Source organism: Desmodus rotundus, chromosome 9 (assembly GCF_022682495.2).
Source record: "Desmodus rotundus isolate HL8 chromosome 9, HLdesRot8A.1, whole genome shotgun sequence".
Taxonomy (NCBI): Eukaryota; Metazoa; Chordata; class Mammalia; order Chiroptera; family Phyllostomidae; genus Desmodus; species Desmodus rotundus.
Window position 1 is genome coordinate 31,670,997 of NC_071395.1, and position 19,815 is coordinate 31,690,811.

General features: G+C 38.6%; 1 protein-coding gene and 1 long non-coding RNA gene across 2 annotated transcripts in view; one reads left to right on the top strand and one right to left on the bottom strand.

Annotated features, from left to right (window-relative positions):
- GALNTL6 (polypeptide N-acetylgalactosaminyltransferase like 6) overlaps positions 1-19,815 on the top strand; it is an 850,890-nt gene that overhangs the window by 741,795 nt on the left and 89,280 nt on the right. The window lies entirely within an intron of this gene.
- The window catches only part of LOC128779329 (uncharacterized), a 66,916-nt gene continuing 61,043 nt past the window's right edge, over positions 13,943-19,815 (bottom strand). Inside the window, exon 3 of the long non-coding RNA XR_008425237.1 lies at positions 13,943-15,152. This is a non-coding gene — a long non-coding RNA (uncharacterized lncRNA). The remainder of the gene's footprint in view (positions 15,153-19,815) is intronic.

Sequence of the window (19,815 nt, forward strand, 5' to 3'; positions counted from 1 at the left end):
TCTATTTGGATATTGCACAGACAGCTCAAGCCAAACATGCTCCAAACTAAACTCATCATCTAACCTGCTTACGAACCTGATTCCCGGTTTCAGGGAATTGCACCATCTGATTTCCAAAGATAGTGAAACCTAACTCTTCAACCACCATTTCAAATACTCTTGATTCTATGTCCTCAGAATCTCTTGGATCCATTCTCTGTTCAACATCTTCACTTACTTACTTCCTGCTTACTACTGGACTTACTACTTCCGAACTCATCTTCGGGCAAACCCTTTCCACCCTAAGGTTCTTCTATATCAGCTAAAGTACTGTGATTTCTTATAACTCCTGCCGTTAATAAGCTGGTACTCTATCTGAAGCGCCCTGCCCTGTGTCCTTCTTTTCCTGGCCAATTCCTACTCACCCTTCAAGGCTCTGATCAGGCATTTCTTGCTCTGGGACACTTTTCTTAACCCACACCTTTACCTGTGCCACATGTTTAATAATCATTTCAATCAAAAACTCAGGGCCCTCTTTCTTAGTCTTAAACCGACTGAGACTAAATGGATGTCTGAGAATGAACACCTTGCCCTCAAGGAGCTTACAGGTAATAGTGGGGTAGAAATGTTGTGGCAGGTGTATTTCCAAGCTTCATGGGAATATGTAAAAGGGGCCTCTAATCTTGCTTCTAAGGGTCTGCGTTAGCTATCTGGAAGAAATGGAATTTCCCATATCTTCTGAGAATACTAAATTTGGCATATATTAATTCACTGTCCAAACACAGGCACTCAAGAATAAAAGTGCGGCCCTGGCTAGTGTGGCTCAGTTTTTGGAATATCACCCCATAACTGAAAGGTTGCTCATTTGATTTCCAGTCCAGGTGCATATGGGAGACAACCAATCAATGTTTCTCTCTTTTCCTTCCTCTGTCTCTAAAAGCAATGAAATAATGTCCTCAGGTGAGGATAAAAATGATAATAATAAAAGTTGGTGCTATTAATAACCACCAAGGGCCATAGGCATAAACTAGGACTGCCCAGGACAAATGGGATATAAAATCACCCTACATACGGATATCCTATAATGAATGTGTTTGCCTCCCCTGTTGTAAAGTGACCACCTGTAGTATGGAGTACAGTTCTTGACACAGGTTGGTAGGTGCCAGTAAATGTTTTAGAGGTCAGAGATGGTGTATGCCTCCAGGGACAGTTAGAAAACCACAGAGGGCAAAGGATTTCCAGACCAAGGAGAAGAAGAGCTTATCTTATGCATCAGGCCATCAGGAACATGGCAGCAGTGAGCAGAATGAGGGAAGGGAAATGAGCCTCCTAAACAGGCATTGAGTTAAACATTCCTTGTGTGGTTTTGTTGGTTTGTCTATTTAATTCTCAGCCTACATCACCTATAAAGTGTGATGGGGACAGATGAGAGTAGGGTACACAATGTCTTCTCACCATTTCCTTCTTTGTTTGACTAAGGCCTGTCAGCAAAGCTTTAATTTTCCAGACTCTGTCAAGCCCCATCACGTGGCTGACTTCCCTATCTTTACAGCACAGATAAATATACCTGTGACCCATGACATCCAGTACAATGAATAGCTTTCTCTTTTTAGCTCCAGAAAACAGAGAACATTATGCCCACGCAGAGAAGTAAACATGCCTTCAAATTATGGTTATCTGAACCCTACAATTGGAGTGACAACAGAGTAATGGCATTGGAAACAATGAAGTTTACACACAATGAAGTTTACACACAATGAAGTTTCCCCAATACTTAATAGGAATTGGTGCACATAGGGAATTAGGAGTAGAGTCTTTTCATTCACACCCTCTCTGTATATTTAATCCCCCACAGTGTGTCTGACAAATGCCATGTTACAAAGACCAGAAAAAGGATTTTCAAGCTCTTTTTTGTATAATCAGAACATAGCAATGAACAGAATCAATTACAGGCAGTTTTCTGTTCTATTTATAGTCAAAACAGAATATTTAGAAGCTAGGGTTGACCTGGTGACTGCAATTTACCATCCCTGAAGGGGTATATAAACAGATAAATGATTCAAATCTGGGAAGTTCCATAGTAACACTACACAATAATCACAGGCTCTTAGAGCTAATACCATGCAGCAGAAATGGAGAAGCCTCCCCAAGCAGGTAAAAGCGCCTGGAAGATCCTTCTGACACTTCATCTTCTCAGCATCTTTGTGAGCTAGGGAGAAGAAAAAGATTACAACATTTAAGGACATTTTTTTAAAAGGCTATGAATATATTATATAAAAATTTCCTAAGAAGAGAGAATCTAGGCAGACAAATGTTAATTTTTCTGCCTTTTTATAACAGAGAAAGCCTGCTTTTAAAATGCATATTACTTCAGAACCACGCATCAGTGGGTCTTTGGTAGCTCTTCACATTCTGAGAATTATTAGGGAAAATAAAAATGTGACTTTATCCCACTATTTCACTGATAGAATATATATATACTATATATATATAGTATATATACAATATTATATTGTATATTATAATTGTATATATAATATATAATTATATATAATTATACAATATATAATTAGAATATATATTCTAATATACATTCTAATATATATTCTAATATATATAATAGATATTCTGATATATATTCTAATATATATTCCAATATATAATATATGTAATATATTATATGGTATATACTAGAATATAGAATATATATATATTTTCAAATATACCACAATATTTAATATATATATTAAAAGCACTAACCTGGGGACCGGGCAGCCTGCTTTAGGTCCTGTCTCTGAAATTTCTCTCTGAAGCATCCAGTGATGGGAACTTGTGGGTCCAGGCCCTGCACAAAAACCACACTTTGTGTGTGCTCACTGATTAAAGCATCAGGTGAAATCATGTGTAGAAGACTTGGCCGTCCACACATTACACAAAGCCAAAATATGGAGGACTTTTTTTTTTAATTCTGCAACCTGACAGCACTGAAGAGTGAACTTGAGAAACGCAACTCTTCCTTCTAAAATTTATTCTGGCCACCATGTCAGGAACATCATAACATATCCAGTTGACATCCTACATGACAACTTTTAGTTTGTAGGAATACCTTGTCCATTTTACCGACTGTGCAGACATTGAATACGGGACCTGGTTCCTCCCCTAGTGTAAATAACTTCTAGCCACAAGTAAGTTTAAAATATAAAATCTTTAAGAATTTAATATAATGAATATAAACTAGTGCCTCCTATTATAAACCCCTAAACTGAACAATAAACAGTAAGGAAACTGATTTAGGTGGAGTTTTCTAGAAGCAGAGCTTGAGACGGATCTGGGTGCATTTCATTTCTTGCAGGAGTTGCTTCAGGAAACACCTATAAGGTAGCAGGGGAAATGGATAAGGCAGGAGAAAGAGCCAAGGAGGGTGCAGCCTGATCCCAGTGGGTCAGGAGCATACATCACACACACAGCTGACTCTCCCTGAGATCAGGAGGCTGGGCTTTTTCGCCCCCTTGTCAGCCTGCCAGCGGAGATCCCTGAGGGTAGCCCAGATAAGGGGGTGTAACCTCTCAGGCCTCTCAGGACAAGACAGCTCCCTTCAGCCAGAGACAATTCTACAGAGGAGAAGCAGCTGAGGAAAGCGTGTTCCAGCAGCAAAGGGGGGCCCACATGATGGGGCACAAGCTGCTTCTAAGACTGAATGCATGTGGACTGTTTCATTACAATTGCAGAGACCATTGAGGAGCTAACTTGAAAATATCTACTATGCATTTTTCAAAATCTTTACTATTTGCCACCCAAATTCCAAATCTGAAACTAAATCATGAGCTCTTGAGAAGAGACCCTGCCCTGATTATCTTTTGGTTTCTACCACACCTTGTTGTGTGCCATGACTTGGAAAGGAGTAGTGCGGCACGGCATGGAATAGAATCATATCCCCTAAAATGAACTGGAATTCTTGGAAGGATGTAGACTAGATATTCATCCCATCACAGAAAACATGCTAAGTGCAACTACACAGTGTAGTGCAAGAAGCACACTGATGCGTCCACCATGACAAGGATTTATAACTCATTGATCACTTTGAATCAATTTATGAATTTATTCCAAAACATAAAGAAGAATGTGAGCATTTCAGTGAAAAACAAAATGAAATGAAACAAATGGCTACAGCTTAGGACAAAACCCCACTGGCTTAAGCCCATCATTTAGTGTTGCTCTGGGAATAAGGAAGGACCCCAAGTTGTGAGTGAGGAAGGAAACATTGCTAGTCCAAACCAGGCTGTTAGTGAGCATTAAGTATAGATCAGCTATGCAGAGTTTGATAAATCTGGTGATGATTACTGCCTTAAAATGAATAAAAGTTGTCTATGAAAAGCACTCACCTCGAGAAGGAACATAAAGTTACAGAATTCCCCAAATTCTGCTTTTGAAGTGAAGCTGAAACAAAAAAAAAAAATTATTTCACATGAGCCGGCTCTCTGAGCTCTGTGAAATGTTCCCCTATCCTCACATCCCCACACACTGTCACAAGAGTCAACGTTGAGCAATGACTCCATTCCGGGTGCTTTACATGAACAAACACTCCTGCTCACGACATAGGTGCCATCTATCACTGTCGGCACAGAAACCGAGTCAGAGATAGCAAGGAACTTGCCCAAGTTCTGTTATACAGAAAGGACTTGAACCCATGCAATCTGGCTCCCAAGTCCATGCTCTTAACCATTACTCTATGCTCAATCTGCACCATTCAGTTTGAACAGAGTTCGAATGTATGTTTGATGTTATCTGAGTTTCAATTACATGTGAGCAGACCCTGTCATGTGTGTCTGTTTTCATGCTAGCTCACACATCTACCATCTTCGGGCAACGATTACGATTGCTCCCTAGGAACAACTTCCTCCTCCATTCTCATTGTATGTGGTTCCGTGAAGCTGACTCTACACTCTGCTTTAGTTATGCTTAATACATTCACAACACATTAGTCATCCCTCAGAGTCTCTGGACAGACCCATCCAGGTAGGCAATGATAGACAGATGGGCCACTTATGAAGCAGAGTGACTTATTCCTAACTTATTTCATAATTTTCCTTCTCTATTCCCTCAGTCCACACACCCTGGTATTTGTCCTGAATTATGCACTTCCAGGTGGTCTTCCTTGTCATTATAATCAGTTGTCTAAAAAGACAGAAATCCCAGTGTCCCCTATCCCTCTCTTTGGGAACCACAGGTAAGTTTAAGGAGCATAAAAACCCTAGCAATCAAAGAGAGTCCCTACTATTTGGACCAATATCTATATTGTCCCATAACTGCTATAATTATGCATTTTTCATTACAGGAGGAGTTAAAACTTTATAGTATCTTTATTATATCGGAGTAAAGAACCCATTTCTTCTGTATTTTATAGCACTAGACTATATTGGGTAATATCCTTTCATTTATCTCTGGGCCTGTGTGCATTCATTCTTTGGTCCCTTTTATGAGGATAGTTTTATACGCAGTTGTTTGATTCAAAATCAAAAGTTTGTTCCCAAAGTGTTAGATGCAACAGAACAGGTCACAGGAAAGTGTGAGCTATAGAATAAATCAGATCCTGCTCGTTTGTGAAGGTAATTAAACAATTCGGACCAGCCCATGACAAAAGTATCTGGTTTACTGATGATAAATCTTTAACCTGATTATGGTTACATGATAAATTAATCTTAGGGTTAATAGAGAAATGTAGCCAAAATGAAGACAAGAAAGCCCTTACCTTCTCCGAAAGGATAGGGAATAAATTCCATGTAAACAAGGATGGTATTCTCTGGGCCCATAAAAACCAAATTGCAAAAGCCACAAGGACAATTGGGGTACATTTGCATATTGGATTTTAATTTTAACTTTTTACTGCCTCACAGATACACAAAAAGAAGAAAAGAAAAGAAAAAAATTGGCAGAAAAGAGCACATTCGCCTTTATTCACAGAATTTCTCCCTCTCTCCATGGAGTTTTTCTCAACATTCATTTCTTCTGCTGCCTGGCCATAAAACACAGAAGGCCTTCCCAAATGTCTTCTCCACTCAGCCCTCTGACTCCCAGCTTTTGTCCCTTCCTCTGGAGATGATGGCCTGTATCTGATTTCTCCAGGTTCTTGAATGTTCCAACTGGCCTGTCAGGAAGTTGAGCATGTACTTACCTGGTTCAGGAGACTCCACTGTGAGTGATGGGCGTGCCCCGACTGGACCAGGGTTAGGCATCTTCCTGGAGGTTGCTGTCCTGTGTCTCAGTCTTCCCACGCAGGATGTGAACCCGACACCAGCATTCTCTATATATGGTTACGCTGACCCACCTTCCTTCATGCTTTTTCTATATTTTACCAGTGAGGGATGTGTCATGGGCTTTGCATAGGTTCTTGCAGCCCACTCTCACATCCGCGTTAAGGTACCCACCCCTCTGGCAATACCATGCAGTGCTTTATACACTCCATCATTTTCCACACTACATCGTATTGATTCCAGGTGTCTTCTCCACTAACCCCAGCACCACAGGGACAGAAAGGTTCCTTTTTGCCTCCAGCATTCAGTATCGTGAACGTAGGTTCTCAGTAATTGTTGCATTGAACTACAAAGGAGTGGACTATTTCAGCTTACTCCTCGGCCATCTGTTAAGTACTGATGACAGAAGTCCTCGGCAAATCTCAGTACCTGCTATGGACTGAATGTCTGTGTTCCCTCCAAATTCATATGCTGAAATCTTAACTTGCAGTGTGATGGTATTAGGAGGTGGAGTCTTTGGGAGGTAATTGGGTTGTGAAGATGGAACCCTGATGAATAGAATCAGTGCCCTTATAAAAAGGACCCTGAGAGCCCTTCAGCCTCCTTTCTGTAATGTGAGGGTATAAGGAGAGGTAGGCAGTCTGCAACCAAGAAGAGGGTCCTTACCAGAATCCAGCCACACAGGCAGCCTGATCTCAAACTCCTCTGTCTCCAGTATCATGAGAAATAACCTTCTGTTGCTTATGAGCCACCTTGTCTATAGCACTTAATTATAGCAACCTGGACCGATTAAGGCAATAGCTTATAAATTTGATGCCAAAAAGCCAATATAAATAATCCTCTTCATCCTCTAAAATTATAAAGAAGTTAGTTAATAAGCCTAATGGTTACATAAGCCCACAGTTCTAAGTGCCTTTATTCTTCTAGTTTTCAAAGAAACAGTGAGACACTAGAGAGTATGTAACAGATGAGGCAACCCAGAAAGTTTCCCCATATTCCCTGCTTCTGGTAACAAGCCCTGCTGCACTGATCACAGGGATGGGCTGTATTTCATATCATGCTTTGTAAAAGGTAGAAGCTTCATCCGAGCAAAGCCAAGTGAAATCCTTTTCTGATATTGACATGGGGACACCATAAAAAAGAACGCTTCTGTATCCTAGGATTGCCAGGTAAAATGTAGAATGCTTGGTTAAATTCAGATAAATAACAAATAGTACTATAATGGGAGTACGTCCCCAAGTATTGCATGTTTTATACCACTGAACGTTGAGGTGGTTTGTTACATAGCAATAGATAATGTAGCATAGATTTAGTGCCAATGATTCATTTATAGTTTGTTATTTTAAAAATTATTAGTTTGAAAAAATGAACATAAATTCTTTAAAGATCTATTCTAAAAAAAAACCTAGGAAGTTAAGGAAGAGAGTATTTGGTAAGACCGAAGGACATTCCAAACTTGCGTGAGCAAGAAAGGGATCAGAGCGCCTCCACGTGGCTCTTCCATGCAGCCTGTGCTTCCTCCCACCCTGGGAGCTGCAGTGTTGGCTGGATTCTCCTGTGGTAGCTCCGAGCTCCAAGATCGGATGTTCCAATGAACAAGATAAGTGTGTGGTTTCTCACAAACCACCTTGGAATCTAACAAGGGTCAACTTGCCATACTCCGTGGGTCAGAGCAGTCATAATCCCATGCAGGTTCAAGGGCAGGGTCATAGATTCCACCTCTCAAATGGGAGAGGGTCTAAGAATTTATCAACGTGTTTGAAAGCTGCTGTATAATGTGAGAGAGGCAGGGATAGACACAGATACAGAGCACAGTGAGGGTGTTCTTTTTCCCTCCCGCCATATGTAGTTCTACCACTTCATTGTGAATAGGCTTGACCTGCAGGGGAAAACAAGATACTGCTTTAATCTGGATTTTTAAAAATAAATTATGGTGATAGCCTTTTTTCTTAATACTTCTTTTCCTAAGTTCCTGTTTTCTTTTGCTTTTTTTTTTCTTTTTAAGGAATTAAGGCCATTAAGGAGGGGGTAGATATTCAGTGTGAATTTATTAAAAGGTAATGGTTTGATAAGAGGTATTAAAAATCCATGCCACTTGCAGTCAATTGTAGATTGATATAAAATACTAGGAAATGAGACAAAAATTGCCTTTGAGCTGCAATCAGTGCCAAAGAGAAAAAGCACATTTTGCATTCCTTTCTAAGAAGAAATTGTCAAATGTTTGTTAAATAAATGAAGCATAAAACAAGTTTTCCTGCAGTTTCATCCAGGCTTGGATTTTAATAGTTAGCATTTATCCCTGGAATGAAAAGTTATGTTTGTATCCAAGAAGAAAGGCCCTCTACTGTGCACTTGAGATTTTCAGCTCTGGATAGTCCCCTTTGCTGGTGAAACAAGTGATTTGCTCTGCCATTTCACAGTGTGACTGTGTTCCTCCTGATGCTGGTGTTGGGAGGAGTGATCAGAGCCTGGATGGGGGAGGGGTAGAGCAACGAGGGAGGGTCACTCCAGGGGTGGATGGCAGAGTGTAAGGGACCCTGGAACCTGATAGACTATATAACACATGGGAGATGGGGAGCTTCAGGGGTGGGCAGTCATCAACACTGCGTGAGGACCTAAGGGTGCATCTCTGGCAAAATACAGATTTTAGGAAGGGGTGAAAATCGTGTTGGAGGACAAATAACAGAAAACAGGAGGGCTTTGAAGCCTCCATCCTGACAATTTTATGAAATCTGACCTATATTGTATGTAAAAGAAGCAAGATGCTTTTCCTGGGCCCAAAATGGGATTCAGAGAGTCACTGTACCGGCAGGCTGGCAATACAGTAAGGGTAGGTCTGGCAGATTTTTTTAAGCTAAAGAAGGCAGGAAGATGTCTTAGTCTATAAGGGCTGCTATAACCGAACACCATAGACTGAGTGGCTTATACACAACAGAATTTATTTCTCACAGTGCTGGAGGCTGGGGTCCGAATCAGAGCACTAGCGTGGGCATGCTCTGGGAAAGGCCCTCTTCTGGGCTGCAGACTGCAGATGTCGTGCTGTGTTCTTGCACGCTGGAAGGGGCAAGGGAGCGTTCTCAAACTGCTTTTACCAGGACATTAATCCCATTCCCAAAGATGCTCCATCCTAACACCATCACCGTAAGGGTTAGGTTTCAACACAGGAAATTTGTGGGGAATATAAACATTTAGAACATAGCTGAAGAGTCTGGGACTCAGAGACGAGAATATATAAAAGCTCAAGGTGATGAGTTAGCATCTGCCCACTGTCGGGCCTGGGAGACTGGTTGGTGGCCCCATGGAGAGCAAGGTTAGTTTCAGAAGCAGAAAGAGTTGTGTTGGTGAAAGACTGAAATTGCGAGTGTGAGCAGTGAGGCTTTGGAGCTCACCTGCAGGACAAGTTACGTGGCACAAGGCCTAGGTCCCAAGGCAACTTCCCCCTGGCAGGCTCATTTAAGGGAACCGCCAGCAAAGTATGACCTTGGCTGGTGGAGCAGCTTTCTCGTGGAGGGGACTGGCATCAGGCACAATACCCAGCTGATTTAATGGACTGGGGTAGAAAAGTGTAGGTAGGCTTGCTCCTGAGAACACTATTGATATCCCTAGGGATGCCTAGACAACTGAAAAATTCTAGTGGGCAGGAGAATAAAGGCAGATGGACCCAAGGACGTTTTGCAAGACCATTGTAATCTGATTACTTAGTGTTAACGTGACCTTATTTGTCCCTTCAGGCAGAGAGAGTTTGCAGTGTTTAGATTACATAATGAAAGGATTAATAATTGAAACTATCGCTATGGCCATTATCCTCATATGTACCCATTTAGAAATTAGAGATGAATGAATTCAGTATGAATTGCAGGATGATTTTACTGGGGACATAATTTTGCAATATAAAAGGAAATCCAGAATGAAACTTCAAGCCAAGTTTCCAATTCCGCCCACTGCTCAAAGAGAGAAATGGACAGGAAATGGCTTTGGAAAATAAGCTGTCACATTTTCTCTTTATATGCCCCCAAACCTTCAAGAGGTCTCACTGGGGAGATCAGGTATATTCTGCATTTTGAGGAGAGGGGTATGAGTGTTCCCGATATGTTGTTTAGCACGCACCTACTTAGAGGGCACAATTAGCAGCAATACCAGCTCTATGAACATAGGAGTAGGAGCGAGAAAAGGTGTTTTAGGAACAATTAACCTGGTCCCCATTCTTGGTAGGTCCTCCACTTGCATGTACATAAACACATACACAGCACACACACACCATTTTGACCGCAGAAGAGTAGTTGAGGGACACAACATGTTAGTCACATAACAGAAGACTAACGCTGAAAGGATAATGAGCGCATTTTTTCCATTTTCCTGTACCCACTGAGACCGTTGTTGGTGTGGCCTTTGACATCGAGAGTTTTCTGTTCCATCTCGTTGTAGAACAGAGCCAACTGCTGAAGACATGGACGCAGCAGTATTCTGAGAAACATCAGAACCACCAGCTTCTTTGGAATATGAAACCAAGGCCATCACACTATGTTTATGGCTGCAGTGTAAATGGTTCAATGCCCCATATAACTTGTACTGACATCCACAAGATTTCTTCGTCCATCACCTCTCTATGTCCTTTCCCAGGATAGTCTACACTATGCTAAGTATGAAGTAAGCAAGGAAAAAGATAAGCAACTTTATAAAGCCCTTTAAACCATTTCACAGTATTTCATGGGTTTATGTTTGTGATTAAAAACAAAATTATAATCCATGGCACAGACTAGTACAAAATTTTCTATGCACTATGATTTATCACTTTGTTTGTCTCCTGATTTCATTCAAAAAGCTGACAGGTCATAATCCTGCCACCTGCTTTTGGATAACTAGTTGGCCCTGATTCCTTTTCTACCATTGCTTTTCTAAACATTAACATTTGCATTTGGAAATCTAGAAAAATAGAAAGCTATTTTTTTTTAAGGAAAGCCTTTCCCTTTTGTTCTGAGCACCTCTAAAAACCAGTTATGCATTGCAATAATATATCCTAGGCTGCTAGTGGACATAAATTATTTAAAAATAAGCCTAAAAAATGTTTATGTCAGACCTTAGAAATTAAGAAACTAATGAAAATCCTGTCTCTATCAAGGATTGTTATCATTTAACAGTAGCATGATGAAATTGCTGCAATACATCCTCTTTAAGAGCTTGGGATTCAAAATGAGATCTTTTATCAGCCGTCTATGTGTGTATAACAGACCATCCCAGGATTCAGTGGCTTCAAACAGCAAGCATTTTGTCGGCTCACAATTCCAAGCTTCTGAAATTAGACTGAACTCTACGGACTGGTTCTTCAGTGGACAGACACCTGATCTTGATTGGCCTGGGACGTTCCAGTTTTCCCACAGAAAGTCTAGCCTCTTAGGAATGCCGTCAGTCTCAGGCAAAACAAGATAGTTGATCAACCTATACCTGGGGTCACAACATGGCTGTAGTCATCTGGGGGCTCACCTGGAGCCGGATGGTCTAAGATAGTCTTACTCATACATCTAGTAGTTGGTGCTTTTTGTCAGCTGGGCCATGTGTTTACAACAGGCTAGCCCAGGCTTCTTCACATGGTAGCAGGCGTCTAGAGTAGGAGAGAGTGCAAGTCCCATGGAGAAGGCCTCTGCTTGCACCGCATTTGTTGAATTAGCTAAACCAAGTCACATGGCCAAGGAAATGAATGTGGGAGTGTACCACACAAGGGCATGGATGCAAAAAGCCATGATTCACTGGGACCATTAATGTTCTGGTCTAGCAAAAGGCCATACGCCTTTTAATATTTAAACTTAATAAATCTGAGCTCCTGACTTTGTTCATTGTGTTACACTTAAAGACTCTCTTCTACTTGGTAAGTCAAAGAATCCCTCATTCCTGGGATACAGTTCAAGTAACTATTGCCTCTCAGCAAGAAAAGCAGAAAACCTTCTGTCCCTATTTTTACTACTGCAGCCGCTTGTTCCTGTTTTAAAAAATAAATAAGTTCCGTAGTCTGGTGCAGCCTAGTGGAAGAAGTGAGAAGTGCAATGATCAGTGATGTTAAGGCAATGATTTTCAACCAGTGTGTCTCAAGAATTTTTAAAACATGCAACACCTGAGTATTTAGTCAGGAGCACTGATCTCTTTTCCCTTAGATTGTCAAAAAAAAAAAAAAAGGCAACAGCCAACACAACAATAGTTGTCCAGTGAATGAATCAAAATTATGCCTATCATTTTCCAAATAAGCAACACATATATTTGTTGTGCTGCAGAATTTTAGTAATTACTTTATGTGTGCCAGGAGAGGAAAAGGTTGACAATCACTATGCTAAGGCATAGATCCCAGTCACGTGTCCAGTAGGACTTCTCAGACTGCAGAGAGCAGAGAGAGGAAGCCTCGCTTTGCTCTGCCAGCTTTGCAAGCACAGGCCTCCATCCTCAGTGTTACACCTCTTCCCTTACACAGTTATCTTCAGTTTATCTGTTATCAGAGCCAGTTCTCCCCTTACACAACCACAGTCCCAAAGTGGACGAGTCAGGAGAAAACATAGCTTCTTAGGACTGGAACTAAATTTTCCCTCCACTCCGCATCCTGGCAGGGCAAAGAGGACCCCTTTCTCCCTACCCAGGGCCAGCTTCCTTCTCGGCCCCTCCCAGGACCTCCTTGCATAACAGAGGCTCAAGTTCCTCCCTGACCCCTATAGTCCTCATCACACAGGAAAAAGTAAGGAAGTTATACCAAAAAGAAAGTATTGTTTTGAAAAGGAAATGATACAAGTGAATTTATCAGTAGTTATTTAGCCCACTGTTTCAAAATTCTAATTAAGTAATTATTTAATACTTCAAAGAACAAAATTTTTAGGAAAAGCTGTGTTTTAATGTACACTACCATTTTAATCGACAATTGAATTCTAATTAATTATATTTTAGCTGAAATTGTTCAGAATCAAGGCCCAACTAAAAATTGCTAGTTATGTAATTGAAAATTATGTGGTTCATCTCTATGTTGATTGACTTAGGTTGATTCAGAGCTGAGTGAATTGTGCCATTTTACTTCTGATCAAATTCATATTGCAACCCATGTGTCTGGAATTCTTCCTATACCACTAATCTGAGTGGAAATTGAGAGACAAATTATTTCCTAAGAGGCCAAATTGAAGTGACTTTTAGATTTCTGGACCAAAATTTTAATTGTTAGTAAATTTTTTAAATAAATATTTTTGTATATTTATCTTTCACTGTGATTTTTTAAAATTATTCTAACCCACAAAGGACACATGCATGAGTTGCATTAAAATTTGAAAAGACACTTTATATCTGAAAATGCATGAAAATGGGCAAAAATCTCCTGGAGAAAGTTTTTATTATTTTTTAAACTCCACTGCTTTTTTTTTTCACATATGGGGGAAATAGTCAATATGTGCAATAGAGAGTATTAGGAAGATCAGTAGCCCCTTAGAATGCTGTGGGGGTTACAGGGTAAGGCTACAAGCCTTGAAAACTGCCTTCTTGTTTGCCAAAGACAACCAACTATATACCCTTTGAGAAATGCTTTTGCAAATGAGAACATGAAGAGTGTTTCAAATAAAGAATGGTTCTAGTACACTTGTGCATTACAGCCTCGTGAATTAAAGTTAGCAAAGTTTCCAATATAAAAATTGATGTAAAAAAAGTAAACTAGTTTACCATAAGTAAAGAGGAAAGCATCTTTATTACCTAGTTCAATAGACTTAATATAGAAACAATTGATTTCCATTAAGGATTAGAAAAGTTATATTTCTATGACCTGAAGAATACAGAATCTTCCATAGGAACATGTTGTTTTATGGTTACATTAATTTTAAAAGGCATCCTAAGGATGACAGGTATTTTTTAATAGCAAAACTCAAAACTTGATGTGTGATATTAGGAGCATTACTCATGAAGTACATTAATGTTGAAAGTTTCATGGATAACGAGCCAACATTAAATATGTCTACAGTGTGGTAACATTCCCAGGCTAAACCAGCAAGGATATTTTGGGGAGAAAACAACTAGGAATGTAAAGATAAATACATGAGAGGGTGTGAGAAATAGAACCAGTGGGGAGAGTTTCAAGCGATTAATATTATATTTAAGATAGAAAACAGAGACCAGAAGAACGTGCTGAAAATAATAAACTGCTCTTTTTCACTTACTCTGAGGGGAAAATAACATGACACATTAACATGTTTTACGTTAGTATATGAGGAAATACAGTCATTTTTCTTCTCTGGGCTTCAGTGAAACACTGCACAGTAGTTAACTCATATTTGTGTGGTGCGGTAGGAATCTTAATCCATAAACTCAGTTGTGCATGATATTTCACAATATTAAACTGTCCTCAGAGCAACTTAAATCCAACTTTGACTTTCCTTCACCAAAGTAGCAGGAAATTCAGTCTGTCTTCTCATGGCAATTCCCTCTTTTCAGGAAAGACAATGGTTCTCAGTCCTACCCAGGCCAAATTATCAGAGTTGTCTTTCTGATTATAGTTGTCAGTTCACAATGGTTGCCACCAAGACCCCTACTGCCCAAGCCGCTGAGTTTGTTCAAATCCAGCAATGTGCCAATTTCATGCAAGTAACATTTGTCAAGGCCAAGTGTCCCGATGCATGGGTTATAGCCTCCCCAGATGTTACCCAAGGCGGTCTGACCTCTCCAAGGGCACCTCCACAGAGCAGGGGCCTCCATTGCTCCAAGACTGTACAGCTTCTGGTTGAGGAGTCTACTGTTTCCTCCTCTTCACCTCTTGGACACCTTGCACAATCTCTTCAGGCTGCTTAGACTCCCTTAAAATAGAGGAAGCAGCTTCTATCAGTCTTTTAGCAGCTCCTTCTTGCCACACTACAAAAATAACTGAGGCTGAGTCCTGGCTTGTGTTGTGCTTGAAATGAGAAGGGTGGTGACCATCTAAGGGAAAGAACAAGTACTGATCAATGTATTAATAATGTATTGTGTTATACTGACAATGCCTCTTTCAGGCACCAGTAGGAACTTCTAGTACAGACTCTGTGGACACGACACTGGGCACTTTGCACGCATCCCCTCCTTATGCTCTGGCTTCAGCAAGGCTGGCCTGCTTCCATTTCTTGTTACTATTCTTCCCAAATCAGGGCCTTGGTACACCATCTTCCTTAGCATCAAATCCACCCTTTACTCCCCTTGCTTTCAATTTTTTAAAAATCATTTACCCTGTGAAACTTTTAAACAATTCCTCTCCAAATATTGTCATAATAATGACATGTCCCTGGCAATAGTTATCTGTAGACTGAAAAATACTAATATTTTATGATAGATTTATAATTTCTCAGTAGGTTTGCTACTTTTATTTAACTCTTCTCCTATTTTATCAGGCCCTACATCATCAGGCTTGGATTGGTGTGAGACATGAATTAAAGCTTCAGGCTAGAACACAATTTACAATAACCTTTTAACTTCCAGACGTGAAAAAGTAAATCAATTTTATACTTTTAGTCTTTATAGCAAATGAGGATAGCACTTTCTAGGAGTTTATCCTAAAGACTTTCTCACACTCATATGGAAATTATGTCTGTACAAAGCTATTTGTTGTAGGAATTCTGAAATAGCAAAATATTAAAAATAATTTAAATGTTCACAGATATGTATGTATCACACACATGTATATGTGTGTGTTACACATTACACATGTGTGTTACATGTTGCATGTGTGTATATTTTGTGTATAACACATACACACAACATATACATGTAATGGAATAATGGGCAGGTGTTTAAAAATAGAACAAGGGAGCTCTTTTCAACATAAATGATTGTCAGAATATATTAGGTAATTTTTTTAAATTAGGCAAGTTTTTAAGTAAGGAATACTGTATACAGCATGCAATCTGTGTAGAAAAGGAAGAAAAAGAAGATATATGTTTTTTTGCTCATGTGAGTATAAATATCTGGAAGGATGCCCCAAAAATAATAATGGTTATTTGTAATAAGAGAAATAGAGTGGCAAGGGATAGAGAGAGAAGCAAAAAGTTTTTATAAACATGTGAATATATTATCTATTCAAAATAAATTAATATTCTAAATGTTTTAAGGTAAAAATTAATGGTAGAATAACATGGGCTAGATTTACCCTGCCACCTGAAAAAGTGAAATATTTGAAACGGTGCTTTTCAAGACATCCACCATCTGGCAATGAAGGACACTGATCCCTGAGAGGTGGGAAATAATAAGGTGAGGCCTATAATCGCACCAGCTTATTAACTTGAGAGAGTTTCCAGGTTGCGGTATAAGGAAGAAGAACCTAGGTGGGCCCCAGGGGAGTTGATGTGGAGCCGAGAGTCTGGGCCCAATTGCACAGATAGAATTTCAAGGGCAGAACAGCACAAGAAGAGAGCTACCCAGAGAGTGCTTTGAAGATCTGCAAAGGGTATCCCTTGAATGCTCAGCAGAGTACTGATAAGAGCACATGTGTGAGAAATTACCCAAGATTGGGAAAAGAACGACTCAAGAGAATTAGAAGCCATGTGTACAGAATGCACACAAGACTGAGAGCAGTGTCTGTCCCACAAGCCAGACTGAAAAACTTGATGATTTGCAAGACATTGTGTAGAAGACACAGACAGATCTTCCCTTAAGGGTAGTGCATAATTTGCCCTAGATTGTGTACTGCTTCAGTCATACCTAATAAATCTTAAGAGAAAAGCCAAAAGGGTCAAACTGTTTCCAAGTAATGTAACTGCATATCAGAACAAAGCTCAAAAATCTTTAAAAGAATACCAAAATCCTCAATACCCCAAAATTTAAAAGTTCTAGACTCCAATGAAAAGTCACCATGTGTGCAAAGAAACGACAAAACATGGCCCATGATGAGTAGGTAATTCAATCAACTGAAACTAAGAAGTGACTAAGAATGAAGAGCCAAAAACATTAAAACTATAACACTATTCTATATGTTCAGTTTAGTACAGACATATAAAATATGAAAAAAACAAAATACTCAAGGTGAAAATATAATGAGTGAGATGAAAAAGACATTGGATGGGGTTATCAGTAGATCAGATATTACAAAAAAAGATTAGTAAATTTGAAGATAGAACCATAGAAACTACCCAAAAAGAAACACAAAGAGTGAATTTTAAAAATGAACAAAATGTGTAATTGGAGTTTCTGGAGGATCTGAAAGAAAGTATGAGCAGAAAGAATATTGGAAGAAATAATGCTAAAAAATTGTCCAAATTCTATGAAAACTCTATCTACAGGTCCAAGAAACTCAAGTAATTATAAGCAGAAGAAACTGGGCCACATCATGCCATAACAAAATTCAGTAATATAGAGATCTGCAGAACAGCCAGAGGAATAAGGTCTCATTACATACAGAAAAAAAAAAAAAGATTAAAAGAACAACACATGTCTCAAGTGAGAAGAGAGTGAGCAACATATTTAGAGAAATGAACGAAAAAAAGCTATGAACCTAGCAATAGCTAACAAAAGTATCTTTAAAAAGTGTAGACAAAAAATGATGTTTTCAGATATGCAAAAGATAAAAGCCCCCCTCACAACACACTCCCACTACAAGATGTGTTAAAGGAAGTTCTTTAGGCAGAAGGAAATTAATACTGGATGGAAATGTATATCTAAACAAAAGAATTAAGAAATGAGAAATGGTGTTCATACTATAATTTCACATATATGAAATGTTATTATTTAAATCTTTTTAAAAGACAATTGACTACTTAAACAAAAAAGATAATATAATACGGGAGTTATAATATATGCAAAGGTAAAATGTAAGACAACAGAGTATAAATGTTGGGAAAAGAGAAGTTCTTATAATACATGTGCAGTGGTATAATATCACTGGAAGGTAAACTGTGATAAAAATAAAGATGTAGGATATAAACCCTGCAGTAACCACTATAATAATAAAGCAAGGAGTTTTTGTTAAGTCAAGAAAGAATGCTAAATGGAATCACATAAAATATTCAGTTAATCAAAACGCAGACAGAGAAAGAAGAAAAAAGAAACAATAAATAGGACCAAGAGGAAACAAAAATGATAGATTTACACCTGGCCACATGACTAACCGTGGTACAAGTGATCTAAACAACCCGACGGCAGAGGTTGTAAAACAGCGAGGTGCAAATATATGCTGCCTAGAAGAAAACCACTTTAAGTATAAAAACACAATTAGTTTAAAAACTAGAGTGGAAAGATAAATGCTAGTGATTAGAGAATACAAAGAAAAAATAAAATATAGAGAAATATAAAGAAAATAGAAGTGGCTATGTTAATATCAAGTCAAAGTAGATGTCAGAGCCAAGAATGTTACCAAGGATGAGAAAAGTACTTCATATGATAATGAGGTTATTTATCAAGAGCACATACAAATCCTAAAAATTTATGCACTTATTAACAGAGCTACAAAATACATGAAGCAAAAAAAACTGATAGAACAGCAAGAAGAAGTAAACAAATCCAGAATTATAGTCATATATTTCAATCCTTCTCTCAATAATTGATAGAACAAGGAGACAGAAAATCAATAAGAATGTAGGAGACTTGAACACTATCAACTAACTTTACCTAACAAATATTTGTAGACCACTCACTCAACAGCAACAGAATACATATTCTTTTCAAATACACATGAAACATTTACCAAGAGAGACCATATTCTGAGCCATTAAAAAGTCAATTATAAAAGGATGCAAGTTATACAAAATATATTCTCTAAAAACAATGGAATTAAATGAAAATTAATAACTGAAATATCTCAAACAAATCCCCAAATATTTGGAAACTAAATTTTACACTTCTGTATAAACCATAGGTCAAAAAAAGAGAAATTAGGAATTATTTTGAACATAATGAAAATGTGAATTGTCACATCTCATTTCATTTCATTTTTGTGTGTGTGGGATTCTGCTAAAGCAGAATTTAAGGGATATTTATGGTACTAAATACCTATATTAGAATAAAAGAAAAGACTATAACCAACCATCTCAGCTGCCAACTTAATTAACTAGAAAAAGAAGAGCAAATTAAATACAAGGTAAGTAGATGAATTAAAATAATAAAGACCAAAGAGAAATCAACAAAATATAAAACAGAAAAACAATAAGGAAAATCAATGAAACCAAAAGCTAGTTCTTTAAACAGATCAATAAAATTGATAAAACTCTAGCCAGCCTGATGATGGAAAAATAGAGAAATGACACAAACATACTCAACAGCATTAATCAATATGAAAATGAAAAATAAAGCCATAAGAAGATAGTATTACATTCCTGTTGTAATGCTGAATTTCAAAAGACCGTCCACATCAACTAGTAAAGAAGATACGGAACAACTGGAACTCAAACACTGCTGCTGGAAGTATAAAACGATACTAATACTTTGGAAAACAGTTTGGCAGTTTCTTTACAGGTTAAACATGTATGACCTAGCCATTCCACTCCTGAGCATTTTCATGGGAGAAATGAGATAAGACGTCCACACCAAGATTAACACACAAAATTGATAGCAGCTTTATTTGTAATAGCTCAGAACTGGAAATGATCCAAATGTTCATCAGTAGGTGAATGGATAATCAAAC